Genomic DNA, 12,000 nt, shown 5'->3' with positions numbered 1-12,000 from the left:
TCCGAGGCAACCTGGCAACGACATTGATGTCTATCTGAAGCTATTAGTTGAAGAACTTCTAGTTTTATGGAACAAACCAGGTGTACATGTCTGGGATGAGTACAAACAAGAACACTTTGACCTACGAGCAATGTTGTTCGTAACAATCAATGATTGGCCTGCTTTAAGTAATCTTTCAGGTCAGACAAACAAAGGATATAATGCATGCACACATTGTTTTGATGACCTTGACAGTATATATTTGAAAAGATGTCGAAAGGTCGTGTACCATGGCCATCGTCGATTCCTTCCTTTGAATCACCAAGTAAGAAAGAAAGGTAAGCATTTTAAAGGTAAGCCAGACCACCAGAAGAAGCCTCATAACCAAACCGGGGAAGATGTACTCACAATGGTCAAGGATATGAAAGTAGTATTTGGAAAGGGACAAGGCAACGAATCTATTCCCAAAGATGCTAAGGGGCACACACCCATGTGGAAGAAGAAGTCCATCTTTTGGGAGCTACCCTATTGGCAAGTCCTAGAGGTCCGCAACGCAATCGACGTGATGCACCTAACAAAGAATCTTTGTGTGAACTTGTTAGGATTCATGGGTGTGTACGGGAAGCCAAAGGATTCACTTGAAGCACGTCAGGACTTGTAGGGCATGAAAGAACGAGACAACCTTCATCCAGAGAAGACAAATGATGGACGTCGTTACTTAAGTCCTGCTAGCTACACGCTTAGCAAAGAAGAGAGGGACATCATGTTCGAATGTCTAAGCAGCATCAAGGTCCCATCGAGATTCTCCTCCAATATAAAGGGTATAATAAATGTGCTAGATAAGAAATTCCTAAACTTAAAGTCCCATGACTGCCACGTGCTTATGACGCAATTGCTTCCAGTTGCTTTAAGAGAAATTCTACCTCCACATGTACGTCTAGCCACCGTGAAGCTATGTGCATTCCTCAATGTAATTTCTTAGAAGGCAATCAATCCAGTGGAACTAGCTACTCTACAGAATGATGTGGTTCAATGTCTTGTCAGCTTTGAGTTGGTGTTCCCTCCATCCTTCTTTAATATCATGACACACCTCCTAGTTCATTTGGTGAAGGAGATTAGTATTCTTGGACCTATGTTCTTACATAACATGTTCCCCTTTGAGAGGTTTATGGGAGTCTTGAAGAAATATGTGAAAGTCTGTTCTAAGCCTGAAGGAAGCATCGCCCAGGGCTATGGAACAGAGGAGGTCATTGAGTTCTGTGTTGACTTTATTCCTGACCTTGCCCCGATTGGCGTTCTCGAATCACGACACGAGGGGAGACTCAGTGGTAAAGGAACTTTAGGGAAGAAAACATATATTGGCATGAAAGACGATTATTTCAATAAAGCACACTACACAGTTCTTCAGAACTCATCATTGGTGCATCCGTACATCGAGATACATAAGGAGTTCTTACGATCCAAGTTTCTAGGGAAGACTGAAGCTTGGATTAGGCGTCAGCACATGGAAAGTTTCAGTGGTTGGTTGCGAAAAGAATGTCAAGGCGATGACAATATTGATGAGCAACTATATTTATTGGCTAGGCAACCATCATGGCATATCCTCATGTACCAAGGGTATGAGATAAATGGGAATACATTTTACACAGTTGCCTAAGATAAAAGGAGCATCAATCAAAATAGTGGTGTTCGCATAGATGGCACAGATCCAAATGGGAATATACAAACATATTATGGCCGCATAGAAGATATATGGGAACTAGACTACGCACCTAATTTTAAAGTCCCTTTGTTCCGGTGCCAATGGGTGAAGCTGACCGGAGGAGGGGTAACAGTCGACAAAGAGTATGGAATGACAACAGTGGACCTCAACAATATTGGGTACAAAGACGAACCATTCGTCCGTGCTGCCGATGTGAGTCAGGTGTTCTATGTGAAAGACATGTCTACAAAATCAAAGAGAGGAAAAAATGAAGACATCAACTCAATGATCAATGAGCCAAAGCGCCACATAGTTCTTTCTGGGAAAATAAATATAGTGGGAATTGAAGACAAGTCAGACATGTCAGAAGATTACGAAAGAAATGTCCGAATCCCACACTTCATAATGAAGAAAGATCCAAGCATCATGTTAAATGATGAAGACACTCCATGGTTACGACAAGATCATAACCAAGGGTCATACGTCAAGAAGAAATTCACTGTTGTGCCCACATGATACAACGATGCATGTTTAATATATTATGTTTTAGAGACGGATATTATGTAATATGTTATGACTTCACAATTATTTTTTCATCTGAGGTTATTTAGTGTCTCATTTGAGCAAGTTTGACCAAGTTTGTTAAACTCAAAAAGATCTACAGTTGTTGTTTTGGTCAACTTTCTATTTGAGAAAGTTTGGACGGTTCAAATTTGTGATTTTTAAATTTCAACGCCTACAAACTAGTTTTTGGGACCCTAGATTGTCTCAAATTGAAAAGCTTTGAATACCAAGTTTGTTAATCTCATCAATATCTACAATCCTTATATAGGCCATTTTTTCATTTGAGAAAGCTTGAACAAAATGTAGTTCAAATTTCACAAGTGTGTGACATAGTTTTAGAAAGTCTATATGAGATTCAAGAAGTTGTGACTAGTGTTTGATAAAAATTTCTCAAATGGGAAAATGAGCTATGTAACAATTGTAGATCTTGCTGAGATGATCAAACTTGGTATTCAAAGTTTTTTCATCTGAGGTCATTTAGTGTCTCATTTGAGCAAGTTTGACCAAGTCAAATTTGGTCAAATGAAAAAACAACACTTTGACTCTAGTATTATGAACTCTAAATGACTTCAAATTGAAAAGTTTTGAATACCAAGTTTGTTAAACACAAAAAGATCTACAATTGTTGTTTTGGTCAACTTTCCATTTGAGAAAGTTTGGATGGTTCAAATTTGTAATTTTTAAATTTCAACGCCTACAAACTAGTTTTCGGGACCCTAGATTGTCTCAAATTGAAAAGTTTTAAATACCAAGTTTGTTAAGCTCATCAATATCTACAATCCTTATATAGGCCATTTTTTCATTTGAGAAAGCTTGAACAAAATATAGTTCAAATTTCACAAGTGTGTGACATAGTTTTAGAAAGTCTATATGAGATTCAAGAAGTTGTGATTAGTGTTTGATAAAAATTTCTCAAATGGGAAAATGAGCTATGTAACAATTGTAGATCTTACTGAGATGATCAAACTTGGTATTCAGAGTTTTTTCATCTGAGGTCATTTAGTGTCTCATTTGAGCAAGTTTGACCAAGTCAAATTTGGTCAAATGAAAAAACAACACTTTGACTCTAGTATTATGAACTCTAAATGACTTCAGATTGAAAAGTTTTGAATACCAAGTTTGTTAAACTCAAAAAGATATACAATTGTTGTTTTGGTCAACTTTCCATTTGAGAAAGTTTGGACGGTTCAAATTTGTGATTTTTAAATTTCAACGCCTACAAACTAGTTTTCGGGAACCTAGATTGTCTCAAATTGAAAAGTTTTGAATACCAAGTTTGTTAAGCTCATCAATATATACAATCCTTATATAGGATATTTTTTCATTTGAGAAAGCTTGAATAAAATATAGTTTAAATTTCACAAGTGTGTGATATAGTTTTAGAAAGTCTATATGAGATTCAAGAAGTTGTGACTAGTATTTGATAAAAATTTCTCAAATGGGAAAATGAGCTATGTAACAATTGTAGATCTTGCTGAGATGATCAAACTTGGTATTCAGAGTTTTTTCATCTGAGGTCATTTAGTGTCTCATTTGAGCAAGTTTGACCAAGTCAAATTTGGTCAAATGAAAAAACAACACTTTGACTCTAGTATTATGAACTCTAAATGACTTCAGATTGAAAAGTTTTGAATACCAAGTTTGTTAAACTCAAAAAGATCTACAATTGTTGTTTTGGTCAACTTTCCATTTGAGAAAGTTTGGACTGTTCAAATTTGTGATTTTTAAATTTCAACGCCTACAAACTAGTTTTCGGGACCCTAGATTGTCTCAAATTGAAAAGTTTTGAATACCAAGTTTGTTAAGCTCATCAATATCTACAATCCTTATATAGGCCATTTTTTCATTTGAGAAAGTTGTAAAATAAAAAATACTATATTTTCTTTATTTTTATAGGTTCAACAAAAATTTCCTGTCAATTTTGGTCAAAAACCGAGACAAAATTGAAACATTGACGTTACAATAATGTGATAATAAATTTCCTATCGAATAATATTAGTTTTATTAATTTTAAGTTACAAATATATTTTTGCATTAACAAAATACTTAGTATTAGTAACATTTATATTCTATATTCATAAAAGAAATTAAAAACTTTAGCTTACAAAATTTTCCTATTTACAATAAATAATTAGTTAATCAATAGTATTTTTTAAAATAAATATTGTAAAGTATTGAAGTTGCTATGGAATTAATTGATTAACCTAGTATTAAACAAAATTAAAATCCCAGGCCTTTCCAATTACGCTGGTGGGTTGCCAAAATTTTCAGGCCTTCAATCCCGGCCCAGACCAAGAATCGGGACTAAAGGGTTGGCGGCAATTTCGGTGCCCGCCCAAAAATACCTTTAGTCCCGGCTGGTAACACCAGCCGGGACTAAAGGACATTTAGTCCCGGCTGGTAAGACCAACCGGGACTAAAGATCCAACCCTTTAGTCCCGGTTGATCTTACCAGCCGGGACTAAATGTCCTTTAGTCCCGGCTGGTGTTACAAGCCGGGACTAAAGGGTCCCGGCCTATATATATCGAACGTCTGTTCTGTTCATCTTCGATCTCGCCTCCGTCGCTCAGCCCTGCCCGGCCGCGCCATCCGCCGTCGTCGAGCTCGTCTCTGCCGCGCCGCCGTCGTCTACCCCCACCCGGCCGCGCCATTCTCCCGGCCCGCAACGCCGCATCCCGTCTCCGCCGCCGCACCCAACCACACCCTCCGTCGCCGACGCTTCCCGCGCGCCCACCGTACGGCCTCCGTCGAGTACTCTGCTTGATCTGCTGCATGCTCTCGATCGGCCATGCTTTTTAGATTTTTTTTACAAAGTCTTGGCTGTATGTTAGATTAAAATGTATTAAATTTTAATTAGTAGTTTATTATTGTTAGTTTTTTAGTTATTTCTTAGGTAGTTTTTGATATATTAGATTAAATGCATTAAAATTTAATTAGTATTTTATTTAGATAGTTTTTTAGATAGTTTTTTTATTATAGTTTTTGATATATGTTAGATTAAAATGTATTATCTATTACTAGCTTATCTAATTTCATGTTAGATTTATTTAATTGGATTTAGTAATTATATATTCTATATATCTCTCTATATATATATTATATCTAGAGAGAGATTCTATATGTATACATATGTACTTAATTATTTCTATATGTATATATACATGTACTTATTTTCATGTGTTGAGAGAGAGAGAAAATTGTATCTAGAGAGACATTCTATGCGTTATCACATCCATATCTAGAGATATAGACATATGCACTTATTTCTATGTGTTGAGAGAGAGAGAAAATATATTGTATCATTCTATGTGTATATATATACATGTACTTATTTGGATCGAAAGTGTTTTTGATTCGATTCCAAAGCCTATACCTTATTATTGTTTATCCTTATGAAATATTATATGTTATTATATTTAATTGGATTTAGTAATTCTATATGTGTTATCCAGTGTTATCCTAAACGCTAAACGGTAAACAGTCGGTCACCTACCGTTTAGCCCATTATTCGGGCAAAACGGGTGTTTAAACGGGAAAACGGCCGTTTAAACGGTCAAAACAACCAATTAAACGGAAACGGTGTGCCACCGTGTAGCGTTTAAACGGTGTGTAAACGGGCTAAGCGGCCGTTTAGGCGAACAGTGGTGTTATCACATGTACTTATGTTATGTACCATAGTAATTCTATCTATGTGTTATCTTGAAGATACAAATGGCTGCTCCAGATGATAACTTGAGTGATGACATAATGACGGATATTATCAACGCCGGCACCAATGTGGATGTAGATGACACGAGTCAGTACTTTGTTGATTATGAGGATATCCTGAATATGCCAGTGGTTGAAGATCAACAAATTATCGCGCAAGAAAATACTGGCGAGGTATATTCGATTATCTATCATCTCTTATAGATGCATGCGTACGTATATTTGTTGTTAATCATTGTGTTTCTACTCATGTAGCCAGTCTCTAGATCTACATCAACCACCGACAAAAGTAGTAAAGTCCAAGGGCCAAAAAAGCCATTAGAGGGCTGTTTCATAATATCAGAATTCGACACCGACACCGGCAAACCATTGGGACCACATGCTTAGACATATGTCAATCAATGTGGGTTCATTGTAAGGGATAGGATCCTAGTTAGTGCTCGTGAATGGAAGCAGAAGATATCCGCTCCTAATGTTAGTTTTGTATCTAATCATGACAAGAACCAAGCTTGGAGAGATATCACTCAGCATTTCACATTACAAGCAGATGATGCTTTGAAGGAGCTAGTGAGGGATTGGACAATGAAGAAGATGGCAATATTGTTCCAGAGTTGGAAGAAGACATTGTATAAAAAGTTTATCTTGAAGAATGCTACGTCGGATTTCAATGCTAAGGCATTTGTCAAGTTGGAGTCCCATTGGGATGCCATCGTAGAATACAAGACATCTCAAGACAGTGAGGAACGTGTGATGAGGAATCGGCAGAATGCCCAATAGAAGCAATACCATCATCGCATGGGATCAGGTGGTTATAGGAGTGCTATTCCCAAGTGGCAGAACCTAGAAGCAGAGATTACTGCCAAGGGAATCATACCTGAAATAATAGAGAAGAACTGGCCTCAACACGCGAAGAATTGGTTCTACGCTCATGGGGGAAGCCTAGACCCAGACACTGGCAAGCTAATTTTCGGCCAAAAAATTGAGAGAGCAACACAGAGACTAGCTCGTGCTAGAGAAGAAGCTAATAGTGGTGTTTTCAAGCCCAACAGAGAGAAGGATGAATTGACATATGCCCTAGAGAATCCCAAACATGGTGGTCGAACAAGAGGCTATGGGGCGGTTCCGTGGCTACACGCATTCCTAGCAGACAAGGATACCTATAGAAGCCGCCAGAGAAAGAAGGATGAGGAGGCAGAACGAATCCGTGCATTGGAGCAATTTGTTGATGAGTCATGACAAGCATTGCTTGAATCACGTGAACAAGAAAAATCTCTTGAGGCAAGAATGCAGGAGGAGATCAAGAGGCAAGTGCAGCTAGTAATGAGTCAAATGCAATCGCAATCAATGTCGGGAGTCACCATTAGCCCCGTTGGTCAGATGAAAAGCAGTTGTGCTTCTACGAAGCTGCCAGTTATTCAAGATGACGCTGGGTTGCGCTTCCCTGTTGATGACATTACCGAGCCTCTAACAACATGTGAGCTCCACATTCTAGATGGTAATAATGCATCAATCATGGTGGCTGTCGGGATTGTATCTCCAATAGACCGAACGAAGACACCAAGAATCCATGGGTTAGTTATTCAACCTAGATATGCTAGCGTCTCGATCGATAGAGTGCTCAAAGGTCACAGCAATGTTCCTCTTGACATTGAAGGCGGTGATGGGGAGAAAACACTAGGAGAAGCAGAGAAGACATTTATTCAATGGCGCAAACGCTTCATCATCATTCCTGGGGCACCACCGCTTCCCCTACCTCACCCTAGGTACGAATGAAAGTGAATGAAATATTATTTTCCATTAATTTTCTATTGGCTTCAAAAATAATTGACACACAACTTGTTTTTGTAGCAGGGTCTCCCCCCAGCCTAGCCTAATCATTCATTCCCCATCTCATCACAGCGTCGCGGGGGGCGAGACGACTTCATCCCCACGGCGATCGCCAACTCCTACACCGGCCCCATCGCCTCCACAATGATCTCCAACTCCTACACCGGCCCCACCGCCTCCACAACGATCTCCAACGCCTCCACACCGATCTCCACCAACACCGGCCACATCGCCTCCACGCCGGTCTCCAACACCGCCCCCACCCCCTCCACAGCGACGCACTACAAAGACGTCTAAGGTCCCGGCGGCAAAGAAGACCCCGAGAAAAAGAGTTATTTCTCAAGAAATACTTCCTGAAAAGACTGATGAGCAAATAGCAGCTGAAGAAGACAAAAAAAGTGAAAGATTTTTTTATAGATACCAAAAACAAGAGTCAAGCGAAGCTTAAGGAAAAGCCGTACTTTTACCTACCACGAGAGGTGCTGAGGCAGAAGGTCGATGCTCACAAGAAAAAGATGATTAAACTTCGTAAGCCTTCGCCACTATCAGACTATGACCGCTCCCTCGTGAAGTCACATGATGCAGGTAAGAAAAGGAAAAGAGCATCAGGGAAGGATGTCCCACAGCTCGGACAACAGAAGCAACCAATGCAAAATCTTGTTGTTGCTAATGAATATGGTTCCAACATAGAAGTCTATCGACCAGACAACTCTGGAGAAGTGTCGGTTCAAGCCCTTAATGCTTTTTTTAAAGATACTGGTTTAACCTTGGATCAATTGACGGGCAAAGCTCTAATCCAGAACCTGGAAGTTGATACCTAGAAGACTTATAAATATGGTAAAAGTCTGTACAACCCTGCGGCTCTGAATGAATTGGGTACGCAAATGTACTTGCTCAACAAGTGGTACATGCAGGCGTGTGGCAGGGGTGAGCAGTGGATCTTTGTCAGATTTAGAGACCATCATTACTTCCGTGGTGATGACATCTTACATATTAGTTTCGAAGAATTGCATCAACTATTCCACTTGGACGCTCTGGACAAATCAATCATTAGCTCCTTTTGTTTGTAAGTGATTCTTACTTTTATTTAATAAACTCACTTCCATGCGTACGTGTATATAATTATCCTCACATGTAACTTATATTTATATACAGATTCCAGATGTCACAGCTCCAAAGAATACAAGACACCAGTATTGGCTTCATTGATCCTTATATCGTATTCAAAACCGGTATTACTGTCAAGGAGCGGTGGGTATCTGAAGCATAGGAGAATATCATGATGTTCTTCGTGAAGCAGCACGACAAGACAACAATACTTTTCCCGTACAACTTTGAGTAAGTGTTAATAATAATGTAGTCTACACATTTTATGTAATATCAATACAACTTATATGCATGTACGTGTGTGTATAAACCAATGCAGGTTTCACTGGATACTCATTGTCATTGAGTTAAACTCAAGTCGGTTAGTAATCTTTGACTCGTTGAGAAAAGAGCGGGCACTATACCAAGATATGATAGACATTATCCAGGGGTAATTTCGATCTCTCGCGCACAACTATTATTGAATAGACTTTGCCATAATTTATTAACGATCGTACATTATTGGTTGCACAGGGTTTGGAAAGAGTTTATTCAGCAACATCGCAAGGATTGCAAGGCACCACTTAATGTAGTTGAAATACCAGTAAGTTGTACTATATACACTTCCCCACGTGTTTAATTACTATATCGTACTTCAATTTACGTGTGAGATGATGAGAATAATCTTCTTCTCGTACAGTGGTGTTTGCGGCAGGAACCAGGTAATAACTTGTGTGGATACTACGTTTGTGAATTTATCACTGCGCACATAAGAAGAACTCCTAAAGATGTCCTCAGAGTACGTATATATCAATTTTTTATTTATTTTTAAATGAATATATATATATGTATTAATACTTTTCCTTTTATTTTAAATGCAAGACTGAATGGTTGAAACGAAGGGTCATGCAAAAAGACCATCTGAAAGCAGTTCAAGAGTCAATAGCAAGATATCTTCTAGAAAAAGTGCTAAATCCCAACGGCGAGTTCTACTTTGATCCTAAGGAATAAATGATGTAAATTAAATGTTTATTGATATCGTTATTTTCGAGAACAAGATTATGAAAGTGTTGTATATATACATATATATATCTATAATATATATAGGTTCATACTTTATTCGAATATAATAATGCTCGAGATGAGAATTAGATGTAATTATATGCGTGCGTGTATTTATATTAGCAGCGTAGAATACATACATAAAAACATATTATATATTAAACAAATACGTGTAACTGAACTGAAAACAAATTAAAAAGAAAAAGAAAAAGAAAAGGAACCTTTAGTCCCGGTTGGGGTTACCAACCGGGACTAAAGGTGCGGCCACGTTTGCTCGACTGGAGGGTCTTTAGTCTCGGTTGGTAACACCAACCGGGACTAAAGGTCCCTCTTTAGTCCCGGCTCGATGACCCGGGACTAAAGGTGGCACCTTTAGTCCTGGGATCGTTGCCCCGGCGCGGTAACCGGGACTAAAGACCGTTACCGCCCGGGACAACAAGTCCATTCTGTAGTAGTGTGTGTTGTGGTATTAGGAAAGTCAAGGGGGAAGGGATTCTTGGGCTTATGACATAGTTATATTGTGATTTTTATTGGGGTTGTCCAAAGAGATGCTTTCTGTTATGCATATGACAATGCAGTTTATTAGGTCATTTCAATTTTCTAAAAGCTCAAGATTGAATTAAAAACAACAATTGGTTAGCACCCTCTTTGAAAACAGATAAAGAAATAAGCCGAATAAACCACAAAAATAGGTTATTATGGTTTAGTTTCAGTTTTCCTTTTTCTCATATTATTTGTCCACCATTTTTTACTGCAATCGCAAGCTAGCTTTAATAAGATAGGCATATGCAAACCATATAGGCTAAATTAAATGGTTTAGACAATGTATAGCAGCATCTTTGTTCTCTTATATATAATAAGTTGTAAGAAGTGATATAGGATCATGCCCACAGTTGTTTTGTAAGATTCATAGTTTGTTGGGGGTGAGCCCAACACCTGTTAGTTATAGAATTGGGTACAAGTTATACTGCAACAGGGGTGGTTATTGTACTATATCACTAATGACAATTACACCCGGCCCCTATAATGTGTGTCCAGATGTAAAAAATGAAGGCAAATGTTTCAGTTGACGGCCTTATTTATGGATAAAAGGATGTGTGTGGACAAGAGAGGAGGGTCTGATTGCAACACTTGTTAGTGACCCAAGTCCCTCTAACCTATGTTAGAGGAATTGGTTCTAGAGACGAGGGTGCCACACTCCATTCATTCAATCTATTCTTACCTCTCTATTTCTTCCCTCTTGTGCCCTCTTCCTCTATTGTCTTCAAGTTTGAACTCTCATCTGGTGGAGAGAGCCCTTGCCATATCCAGTTAAAGCAAGACCATGTTTTGTTATAACAACAGTTTTAATCACCAAGGGTGTAAACAAAAGTATGCTATGTGTGTCGACCATTATAGACAATAAGAAAATTCTACTTCTAAACCACAAAGGAATTTAGTATGTAGTTTCTACACTAGCGGACTCCAACAGCTTCCTAACTTTTAGTTCTCCACTGGTGCATTTGTGATCGTTGGGTTGGATTGCGAACTGGATGGTTGTGTGAAAACAACATGATACTAGTGCGTAACACTACTAATTTATCTTATCACCCTTACTCAAGTTTTTGTAAATAAAAAACTAAGATATGTAGCATCGGAGTTTTATTAGTTCAGTAGCATCTACATTCTACAGCATCCCTGAATTTTTCTCTTCTTTTTGCAGGGAAATCCCAACATCTATATTCACTCTCCCAGCGCTAAAGCACTTGGATCTTTCAAATAACCAACTTTGTGGTCCTATCCATGAATTCAATGGGGCATCTTCACACTTAAAGATAGTAAACTTACCAAATATTGAATTAACTGGGCAGATGCCTGTCACAACCAAAAATTTCAATTTTGAGTTGTGAATACAATATACTAAATAAAATAAATGATTTAATGATTTTAATAAAATTTCCAAGATTTAGATAGTTTGTCGGTAATTTAAATGCGCAAAATATGAATTTTAAATAATTTTTATAAATTAATATGATAAGGTGTTGTGTTCATGCCTTGCATTAATTTTATTATGTGAAAAATGAATTCAAAA

The sequence above is a fragment of the Miscanthus floridulus genome, chromosome 7 (assembly GCF_019320115.1).
Source record: "Miscanthus floridulus cultivar M001 chromosome 7, ASM1932011v1, whole genome shotgun sequence".
Lineage (NCBI taxonomy): Eukaryota > Viridiplantae > Streptophyta > Magnoliopsida > Poales > Poaceae > Miscanthus > Miscanthus floridulus.
This window is presented reverse-complemented; position numbering follows the sequence as displayed.